The 11674-nt window shown below is 35.6% G+C and overlaps 1 long non-coding RNA gene across 1 annotated transcript; it reads right to left on the bottom strand.

Moving 5' to 3' along the window:
- Positions 1 to 8415: 8415 nt before the first annotated feature.
- Positions 8416 to 11024, bottom strand: LOC117679279 (uncharacterized). Its single transcript, XR_015731883.1, has 2 exons — positions 10396 to 11024; positions 8416 to 9696 (listed from the first exon to the last, which is right to left on the bottom strand). It is a non-coding gene; the product is annotated as an uncharacterized LOC117679279 (long non-coding RNA).
- Between the last annotated feature and the right edge of the window lie 650 nt (positions 11025 to 11674).

The raw sequence follows: 11674 nt of genomic DNA on the forward strand, positions 1-11674 counted from the left end.
CACACCATAGCAAAGAAAAGCATGTAATCCACAATTGTCACCTAGTATATTTGTGAACTTAAGTGTTTATACTTGCACCACAAACCACATTTAAAACAAACAGCAGCTTTGTTATCATATGGAAACCTTAATCTTGCTGTAGAATGAATGGTGCCAGTTTTTAATGCAGGTCAGAAACTGATACTGCAATAACTGTGCTTAATGCTGAGGAATTAGAGCACTGTTTTTCAATCTCAGCAAGTTTAAGATGTATGGACTTCAACTCCCAGAATTCCCTAGCCAGCATGCTGAGGAATTCTGGGAGTGGGTCACATATCTTAAACTTGCTGTGAATTATTGATTTAAATTACACTTAGATGTGGATGCTTTTGCAAGTAGATTCACACATTACACTAAACCAAAAAAGGCATTTTACAGGCTGATACATTCAGCATACGAAGTCACAGTATAGTTAGACACCTTTCATTTTGACTTATAATCTGTTTTTTAAAAAATAAAAATAAACAGCCAGTTACTTGAGATGGGTAGCTCAAATTGAAGAAATAAAATAAAAATGATTTCTTATAAAGATTCCATTAGTGAACTATGCAGAATAGATTTCTTATAAGAGGGGGACAGATTCTGCTGAAAGCACCAATTCAACACAAATTTAGTTTATCTGGTTTATTTATTTGTTTGCTTCTCATTTCTTATATATTTCTCATTTTTATAATCTTGTCAAGTGTATACATTGTTCATTGTTACAATCTCCTGAAGTAGTTCACCACAAAACAGTTTGGAACAATTCATGAAAATAAATAAAAAGTAACAACAAAAAATCATTACAAAAGTGAAATTAAAGAGCTGGAAAAACCTATCACTTGTACTGGTATTAAACATTTTTAAAGACATGGGAAAATAGAAATGTTTTCCATATGATGCTGAAAAGAAAATAGTTGGCAAGGCCAAAGGCATCAAGATTTTGGATTATCTCAAATTAATAATGATGCTGGCTGTTCAGTTGCACTGATACTTGGCAATTCTTGGCAAATCAATGGACCAGCTCTTTCCACATTTTCTGACCCCCCCGAGTTGCTTTGCAGAATGATATAGGCCAGCGTATAAATTTAATAATAATCTTTCTTGTTCTTCGTTTGTGGAAAAACACATTAAAACCTATGTTTAAATTAATTTTATGTATCTGCTGTACAATTATTTTGCTTACATTGAGTCAGCTTATCTTGCCTTAAAAGAAAAAAGAAAGGGAAGAAATCAAAAACATTAAATAATAAAGTGGTATAGGGAGAGCAAATTTCTAAATAATCCTTCAGCTGAAACTTCTGGTGATGGAATGATATAAACATGATATAGCTGAGAATCAATAAAAATAGTGCCAAATGCCATTTCTGCTGATTGCTTGGGTTCACTGGCAGAAATATTCTGTTCGTAGAGAGTCATCTTCTGAAAAACAAATTACATTTTGTCTTCTGTACCTGAAGGTGTTCCTATTAGGATTAATATTAGGCCACATTCACACTATACAGTAGGTGTCTATAGCAATGCAAGATTATGTAAAAGAGATGGCATAAACACTGCCCTTACATCTTGCATCCTGTCATGTAACGCACATATTTCAGGTTGTGGATTTTGTGTCAAGATGCTATGATATACGTCTGTCCCATTAGCCCCTGCAAATGCCATTGCATCGTGTTAATCTACATAATCCTTAATATCTATATTCAAAATTTCAACATCTTACTCATCTAATCACGTAACTTAAGAAAGCATCATACAGTGAAACAAAACTTATATCTTACAGTTATTTAGATAATATAAGGATAAAAATTATTTGAAAAGAAAAGCTTTGAATAAAGCTGTAGATTGATTCTTTTATGTTTCTTTAGACCAACTTTTATTGGATATGTTACAAAGCAGATTTCTCAGTATTTTTTTAAAAAGTAAGATGAACACACTTTTAATATTTTAAGTACAAATGGATAAGTATAAATCTATTAGCTAAGTGAAACTAATTTCAGGAAAATAACTATGAGGCAATTAGATCCTAAATTAAACTAAAATGTGTAAAATGGGAAGCATATTTAACATTGATAAGTGCTGAGTAGATAAGTGCTTTCCAGAGGGAGTTGTACTAGACTACTTTATTGTTTGTATTTTCACACCTAATAAGTTGACAGGCCCATAAGAACTATGCTAAGTAAGTCTCTATTTAAAAGTAGAGAAATATTTAAATTGGCTAATAACTGGATTAAAGTAATACTAAAAACAAGAAAAATGAGATTTGCCTGTTACTTTCATATAAACCGTACCCTGTAATATTGGAAATCAAGCATATTTGCTTCGTGTGACATAATGTCCATCTCCTTCTCATATCATCTAACATAACGGATTCTTAGGTAGATCCCATCCCAGTTGCTGCTAATTTTGCTACAGAAATAGAACAATAGAATTCTACCTCAATTAATTTTCCATTTTAGCATAGCTTAGAGGTTTGTTTTAGGGTCCTCACAGATATAGACACAGATAAACCTTCCCAAGATGTTTATTCATTCATTAGGCAATTTATATGGCTGACCATCTGGGTAGCTAACAATATACACCAAAAGTTATATTATAAAACCAACATAAAACAATACAAAAGTATAGTTACAAAATAATCATAGAACAATAACCAAGGAAACTCATGATCAAGTCAAAACACTAAAACATGCAGATCTAACTTTACTAACAACCTGAGTCTAATACTTGACAGAAAAACCAGGTCTGAAGGTCCATGCGATTGGATCTCCTCAGATCTCAAGGGGGAAGTCTCCAGTAAGGCAGATGCTGTGACGAGAAAGCTTGGATGACAGTATCATACAGAAGGAACCCAAAACACGTCCATCCTGCTGGATCTGCTAGGCTAGGTGGAGACTATTGGAGATAGTTGATCCTCCTGTAACCTGTCCCTGTGCCATGGAAGGCTTTAAGGGTGATAGCCAGAATATTCAATTGCACTCAGCAACTTATTGGGAGCCACTGCAGAACCTTGCTGTACCCATTTCTCCATGGACTGCTACATTCTGGACCAGCCCAAGCTTTCTAATGCTTTTCAAGGGCAGCTCCTTATTTAGGGCATTTGAAAAAAGTCAAAGTGGAAATGAAACATACTAAATAGGTTGTTATAAGAATAAATTGATTTGATCAGAATGGGCCAGTTTAAATAAAATGATTCATGATTCATGGCATGAGTCTATATCAAAAATGGAGTGCCAATGTTACTTAAAAGGCATGGCTAAAGACTGTTTAACTATAACCCTATAATCAATAGCACTGTACGTCTGTTAGTATTAGTGAATGTGTACTAAACATCAATCTTATACGTGAAAATTTTTGTAACAGACAAAATGATAGAAAATTTTAAAGAATGTTATGGCAAATTGCAAGAAATAATAAATCAAGAGGTTTAGAATTATTAATGAAGTGAACACTGTGAATATTTGAGAATGAGGGAACCTGGAATCACTGGAAGATTTGGACTGAATAAACACAATAATGCATGAAATAGGTTAATAGTGTTTTCTAAAAGAAAATAGTTTGTTGGTAATACCTGCTTTAAGCAACATAAATGCAGTTTCTACCACTGGATATCACCAGATGGATAACACTGGAGTTAAATTGGTTTTTTAATAAGAAACAAAAGTCATCCAGTCAACCAGCAGATTTCCAGATGCAGATTGTGTAACAGATTACTGGTACCAAATGCAAAAGTAGTTTAAAATATTAGAGAAGAGGAGGGTCAAACTATTATCCAAAGCACATGAAGGCAGAATAAGAAGCAATGGATGGAAACTCATCAAGGAGAGAACCAAACTAGAACTAAGGAGAAATTTCCTGACAGTTAGAACAATTAGTGGAATGGCTTGCCTTCAGAAGTTGGGGAGTGCTCCAACATTAGAGGTTTTTAAGAGGAGATTGGACAACCATTTGTCTGAAATGGCATAAATTCTCCTGCTTGAGCAGGGGGTTGTACTAGAAGACCTCCAAGATCCCTTCCAACAAAAAAAAAAAAAAAAAAAGGAGGAGGAGACGACCACCAATAAGATTTGACCTAGAGAGTGATCAATCAAAAAATAAACTCAGTGTAAAGTGCAGATTAAAGATACATTTTATTTAAAGAGAAAAGAGAATCTGAAAACAAATGGGAGAAAGATAGGAAATACTATGAAAGCCAAGGTGGAAAAATATTTCTAAAATTTCAAAGAGGAAAAGATTCAAGTTGCTTTTGATACAGGTTGTTCACAACAGCTAGAGAAAGGTGATGGATTAAAGCTTTAGGTGGGAAGAGAGATGCGCAATGATTTAACAAAAGGATTCAAGGGAAGGAAAAAGGAACAAGGAAAAATAATAAAGAATATCAATAAACAGCAGAAAATAACAAAAGAAAAAGAAAAAAGAAAAAGAAAACATATAAGAAATGTTTTAAGAAGATCAGATAAATCACAAAAAATATTACTAAACTCAAGAGTAAAGCTGAAAGGGAACCAATGGAGGCAAATGATGGTGATAAGAAAATAGGAAATATTTATAAAATGGATAGAATGACAGAAATATGTATTTTATGGAGAAAATCATCACCACTAGAAAATGATGTATCAGAGACTATGCCAGCAGTTAAATAAGCAGATAAAATATTTAAAGAACTATTTAAACTTCAGGAGGAGAGCTTGAAAAATTGTTAGGGTTAGGATAGAGCTGGTAAAAATGGAAAGTGAAAAATCTGGATTAATGTTAAAAATACAGTAGCAATATCCATCAGCATGTTTAGTGAATTTACAGCGGGCAGCAAAAAAAATAAAATGTAGATATTTCAAAGAACAGATAAAGACGGACAATGAAGGGGAAATTAATTCTAAGGAAAAAGGCAATGACAAACTTTGCAAGATTATGAAAGACAGGATATTTCTGTGACCACAAAGATCAGAATAGTTAAAGCATTGCTTTTTTCCAGGAGAACTATACAGCTGTAAAAGCTGGCCATTGAGAAAGTGCAAGAGAGAGAAGACAGATGCCTTCGGATTATGGATTTGGAGACGGTTACTAAGAGTAACATGGTCTGCAAGAAGCCAATCAATTGATCCTGAATGAAATAAAGACAGACTGCTCCCTTGAGGCAAAGATCAACAATCAGAAACTCACGTACATTGGGCATGTGATGCAAATGGATAATGAACTAGAAAACACATGTCTGCTTGGCAATATTGAGGAAAGCAGAAGAAGGGAAAGTTAATGTTTAAAGTGGATGGATAGGATTAAAGATATAATTGGAGTATCCTTGGAGAACTATGGATTATTCCAAGGTTGAGATGGACAGCATTTCTCCAACTGCTAAGCACAATACCTTGCTAATGAACAGAAGCTGTTTCATAAAACTCTACAACATTAAAAAAAAAAAAGCAAAATACAGTCCAAATAATGTTTATACCATAATAACATGTTTGGGTCTCTGTCAGATCGCAGCACAAACATGGATGAGCTTGGTACCATTCCTACAACCTTTCACTCATAAGTAAACTAGCCAAACACAGTTTGGCGTGATGTAATATGCAAGCCCATGCTTTAGAGTTGTATACATGGGTGTTGATGGGAGTGGGGAGCGAGGGGCAAAGGAAGATGAATGGCAACACATGTGTGCTAACCGAGGTGAAATGCTCTGAAGTCTGCTACCAGTTCGCTTTGTTACCTGTCTGCTGAGCATGCGCATGCGTGGTGTGCACCAAACACGCACTTTGCACAAATGCACACCACAGGCGCTACCGCACAGAATTGAAATAGGAGGATTAAGAAGCCTTTCTAAGGTAAGTAGAACAGTGAGGGGGGGGACAGCTGTGCCACGCGATTTAGATTCACTAGAAAGCAGGATTTCCTGCTTTCTAGTGAATATAAATTGCACAGCACAGCTGATCGTCAGAAATACCAGTTCGTCCAAACCGATAGCATTTTTTAAAGGTAGCATTTTACCCCTGGTGCTGACCTAACCATGCAAATGCTGGGATTTAGGTACTTGCATCAGACATCCTGACAGAAATAGCTAATCACACTATTTACGTTATTATGTATATGTACTTGTATTATTATTTTGGAGTCATCACAATTTGTTATGGACACCACTGACCATAGACTACAGTATTCTTACTGTAGTTGACAGCAAATGTTTGTGTGTAAAGCAAGATTCTTTTTTCTTGGAAGGAAATCTGTAAGCCTGAAGGTCCCTGACATTTTCCCCCCCAGATGGTGTAAAAGAGTGATATGAAAACAGGCCAGAAAACTTGGGAGTGTTCTGGCTGAAGAAAAGTCAGTGCCAAACCAATTCTGTTTTTCCATTAGCTTCAGAAAAGCCAAAATATTTTGCTGAACACAATTCAAATTTTGAATGTAATATATTAACAAAGAAAATATATTTGGTCAAATAAGCTTAATGACAAGCATATTATTAATGTATGAAAAATGAAAGATTACAGCTTTCAGCAATGTAAGCAGTGAAATTAATCACCAGGGTATGTTGGCACAATACTGGTGAAATAGATGGAGTTGTACCAATAGGGTAGCAATGCGACTGGGCAGAAAAGACTGCATTTCATCTAATACATTTTTATATCAAAACTCTTTCTTCCAAATTCTGATGTAAATCTTATATTAGAGAATTTAACCATTGAAGTAGCATCTCCCACCTCTTGACATATATCTGCAGATGTATTAAAATTGTTTACATGAAGACATTAAATTCTTGATAATGTAAAAATAAGTCAATAATATAGATTTGTATGCTTAGACATCTGGGTTTCTCATTTGTTAATGCTTATTTCCTGAACAGTATGTTCTTCTGGTACCCAATAAGGTTCTTCTGAAATTGAAGAGAATTGCAAAACTACATTGAAATTTGTTACATACTGTATGTTATTCAAAGAACAATAATTAAAAATAGTGATTTAGCTAAATCTAGTTTAAAATCAATGCTGTTCTAGTTATATTTTTAAATAAATGACATGCAATTTTAGTGGCTGCAAGTTATATGCTGGTTTGAATAGTCTGAATTTCTAGATTAATTTGTATTGAAAATCAAAATACAGTAGGCTTTATAATGACCAATGACTTTATTTTAGAATTGTGTAATATAGTGTCCATATTTTTAAAAAATAAAATTCAGAAGAAATATAATGGGTTGCAAATGGACATCTAGATGTGATCCTACACACACTGCTTTCTTGCTTAAGCAGGTGAGTTAATATTAATAATGATGTTCTTTAGTACAACTTACATTGTAAACCACCACATGTCATTCTGGTGGAATCCAAGAACTCTGACATGTTCTTAGCACCTGGACTTTCATTTTAATTAGTGTGAACCTGCTATAAAAAAAGGTTGTGTTGTTATTTATGAAACAGAAGCTCACAATTAATATTTGTCCTTTTACTTGAACAAAATCAAGTACACTTTTTAAATACTATTCTAGGGACCAATAGGAATACACCAGCAGCATTAAGAGCTGAAACAGGCACCCACTCCATCTATAATCTAATAATAATCAGTCTTGAATTACTAGGAGGATCCTCTCAATGGAATCTGATAAGACTACAAAAATGTGCATTGAAAGATAGATTGGCACACTTCAACCTATCAAATGGATCAATTAACTTCTCCAAATCATTTCACATCATATCCTCTCAACACAACATTCATCTTCAATCAGCCATCAAGCCAAGGCTTTATTCAAACCAAGAGTTTGGGATGTTAATGACCAAACTGATACTGACTTGCAAATATCTGGTCTTGAAATGGCTGGCCAGAAATAAAAGGACCTTTCAAATAGAACAATATTTGACAATGAGTTTGACTCAATATCATAGGATAGCCCTTTGAGTAGCTAGATTCTATGGTCAAATACAGATGATACCCAGATTGTTGGGGGCAATATGCTGACTCTGTAAACCGCTTAGAGAGGGCTATAAAGCACTGGGAAGCGGTACATAAGTCTAAGCGCTATTGCTATTGCATCAACTGCTATACCTTGAGAGTGCATATTTGTGGAGCATCAGAAATAAAAAGCATTGCAGTTGTCTTATTAAACTGTCAATGATATGCCTCATCAAAGGCTCGGTACTGACAGACATTACTTGAGAAAACCATTAACAACTCTTAACAAAATATCTTATTTCTTTCGGGGCACAACTCTATCTGTATCTGTATCTGTATCTGTATCTGTATCTGTATCTGTATCTGTATCTGTATCTGTATATCTATCTTTCTTTCTATCTATCTATCTAGTTGCTAAACTGTTCAGTTTATAATCAGGGCTGTCCAACAGAACACATTTTATAGAACACACTGGAGTTGCATGCAAAGGTGATTAATTTACTTAAGCGCACACAGTTTTTGAACTTTAAGATTTTATTATATTTCTTTGCATTCTATTTTATCTTATAGGTCTTTATATTTATTTATTGATTGATTGATTGAATCTATATTGCCATCTATTCGCCCATGGCGACTCAAGGCGACTTACATAATATAAAATCTCATTTAAAACAGTAAAACTAATAAAAAGAATCAAATAAACTAATATAATAAAATATATAAAATCACCCCGCACAGCAAATCATACAAGCCACTTAATGAGCTCCATCCCATTCTGGGTTCCCCAGGCCCACTGGCAGAACCAGGTCTTCAGCGCCTTCTGGAAGAGAATTAGAGTGGGGGCCGTTCTAATCTCTGGGGGAATGATGATCCAGAGAGAGGGAGCCATCACGGAGAAGGCCCTTCTTCTGGGTCCCACCAGGTGTATCTTCCTAGGGGATGGGACCCATAGCATTCCCTGCCTCCCCGCTCTGATTACTGTTTTATTTATTTTACCTTAACTATTATATTTTAGTCTATTTTATCTCACCATAGTTTATTTTATCGCATTTCACTGTATCTTACCTTATCTCATGTTATTGTATCTTACTGTCGCTGATGTTCATGTTTTAATACACTCAACTGACTAATCAATAAAGTATACTATGCTACTATACAGTGAATATTTGTCAATGGGATTTAAGCAATGTTCTGTGATTGACCTTTTGACAATTGAAAGGGTCCCAACACTTGAAATTCACTGCTAAATGCAAGTTGTTTATGGTGCTAATTATGTTGATATGAGTACTGTATCCCTGGGTCAAAAAATATAAAGATGGTAAATCAGATATGAGATCAAGAAAAGTGGACAAGCTGTGATAGCATCCTACATGTTTCACATGAGAAAGTTGATGAACTGGTTAAAGACAATTGGCAGATCACTCAAAAGGAATTTGCTGTCAAGCTTGGTATTTCATAAGAAAAGGGGGGGTCGTATTATTGATATTCTTCAATATGGACAAGATGGGTTCTTCTCATGCTAACAGCAGAAATGAAGAGTTGAAATTGCCCTAATTAGCTTGTTTCTTTGTATCAGCTCCTTTTTGGATTGTTTATATTTCCTTGCTAGGATGAGTAATATGTACAACTTTTACTAGGTTGGCAAATTAAATGTAATGGGGGAAAAAAGAGGTGAAATTTGCAAGCAATTATTGTCACACTATGAAAATAAAGGTGAGGCATTTGTTCACATCATTGTGACAGCCAGTGAAACGGGCTCATCATCGTGATCCAGAAAATGCATGGAATAGCATCACAAAGCTTCACCTGTAAAAATAAAAAAATAAAATCCCATGCTTCAGTAAGAAAACTCACAGCTACAGTTTTTTAAGATGCACATCGTGTTATTCACATAGATTTCATAGCACCTGGTACCAGGGGTGGGTTCTAAATTTTTTTACTACCGGTTCTGTGGGCGTGGCTTACTTTGTGGGTGTGGCTTGGAGGTCATGTGACTAGGTGGGTGTGGCTAGCTGGTCAGAGTCATTTCTGGAAGGTCCTCGCACTTACGATCAGTCCTCGCACTTACGACCTGACTCATTTGTTTGCTTTTAACACTGATCAGCTGTAGGACGGCTCTTTGAAGCCCCGCGGCAAGAGTTTAAAGTTTTTTTTCCCTCTAGTCATCAGCTGGGACTCAGGAGGCAGCAATAGACTGGGGGTGGGACCAAATAAAAGGTAAGAATAATGTGGGGGGGTGGGGGGTGGGAGGATGGGGGGGAGAACTGGCTCGGTGACGTCATATCGTCACCGCTACCGGCTCAGCCGAACCGGACCGAACCGGGAGGAACCTACCACTGCCTGGTACCACTATTACCTCAGAGTGCTACACTGCAATACTCAAATATTTTAAACATTTATTAAACAGAGCATGGAAAACAAGAAGGAAAATCATCTTCAACATAACAGTGCTAGGCTTCACATTTCATGAGCCACCCAGGAGGTAATTGTAAAGTTGGATCTTACTGTCTTACTCCATCCGTCATATAGTCCAGATTTGGTGCCATGAAACTTCTACCTTCTCCCAAAATCGAAAGAATATCTTTGTGGGCATCAGTTTGACTCAAATGAACAGGTGGAAAAGCCTTAGTTGGAGACACAAAGTGTAAAGTTCTTTTGCAACAGTTTTAAGAAGCTTGTCCATTGTTGACACATGTAGTAGATGATAGTGATTAGTTGGAGAAGTAAATAAAAGTAACGAAAGAGCTAATTTGAACGATTATTTTTCCATCTTATTTATTAAAATTGAAGTTATTCAGCACATCATATTTTCTCTGGGAAACTTTACTTCTCAAAGCCGTTTTGAAGCTAAAATGCTGTCCTGAATTTCTTAATGAGATGCTGATGCAGATATTAATATATTCACCCAGATCAAAGAAAGAGGGAACTCCTCAAAGTTGTCAGTTACTAGCAACAATTTAAAAGAGATTTTATAATTTATGGACTGTTTTTGGAGTTTTTCGAACCAGCTGAGGCTTATATTCCAACTTTTTCTTTTCTGAAGAACTGAGAACTGCATTTCTGAAGAATGTTTATTATATTATCTTTGTTTTCTGGAAGACACTCTATGTAGGGTTAGCTTAGAAAGCAATTTAGAAAATAGAATTAATGCAGAATATAGAATTCATTTTAATAGAAACAGCACTTAGACTTATATACCGCTTCATAGTGCTTTACAGCCCTCTCTAAGCGGTTTACAGAGTTAGCATATTGTCCCAACAAACTGGGTCTTAATTTTATCGACCTCGGAAGGATGGAAGACTGAGTCTACCTTGAGCCGGTAAGAATCGAACTATCGAACTGTAGGCAGCCGGCAGTCAACAGAATTAGCCTGCAGTACTGCATTCTAACCACTGCACCATGGCTCATCATGGGCATAAGGAGTTTGTAAATCCCTTATTGAAAGAACTGCACTGGATTGCAGTTTGTTTCCAGATACATCTACCGTATTTCCCCGAAAATAAGACCCTGTCTTATATTTTTTTTGAACCTTGAAATAAGCGCTTGGCCGTATTGCCATGCGCTCAAAAGCCCAGTTGGGCTTATTATCAGGGGATGTCTTATTTTGGGGGAAACAGGGTAAAAGAGTTAGAAATGTTTACTAGTGACAAGTTGAGATGGCAAACGTTTATTCTTCAGTAACATGAGGCTGCCTGATGGCATCTTAATAAGTAATGCTTTAAAATACTAGTGATGAAACACTATAGCTTTGAATAATTCAGGAAAAGGATATTTAGAGGACTCC

Source organism: Pantherophis guttatus, chromosome 2 (genome assembly GCF_059756535.1).
Source record: "Pantherophis guttatus breed Tessera chromosome 2, ASM5975653v1, whole genome shotgun sequence".
NCBI classification, from domain to species: Eukaryota; Metazoa; Chordata; class Lepidosauria; order Squamata; family Colubridae; genus Pantherophis; species Pantherophis guttatus.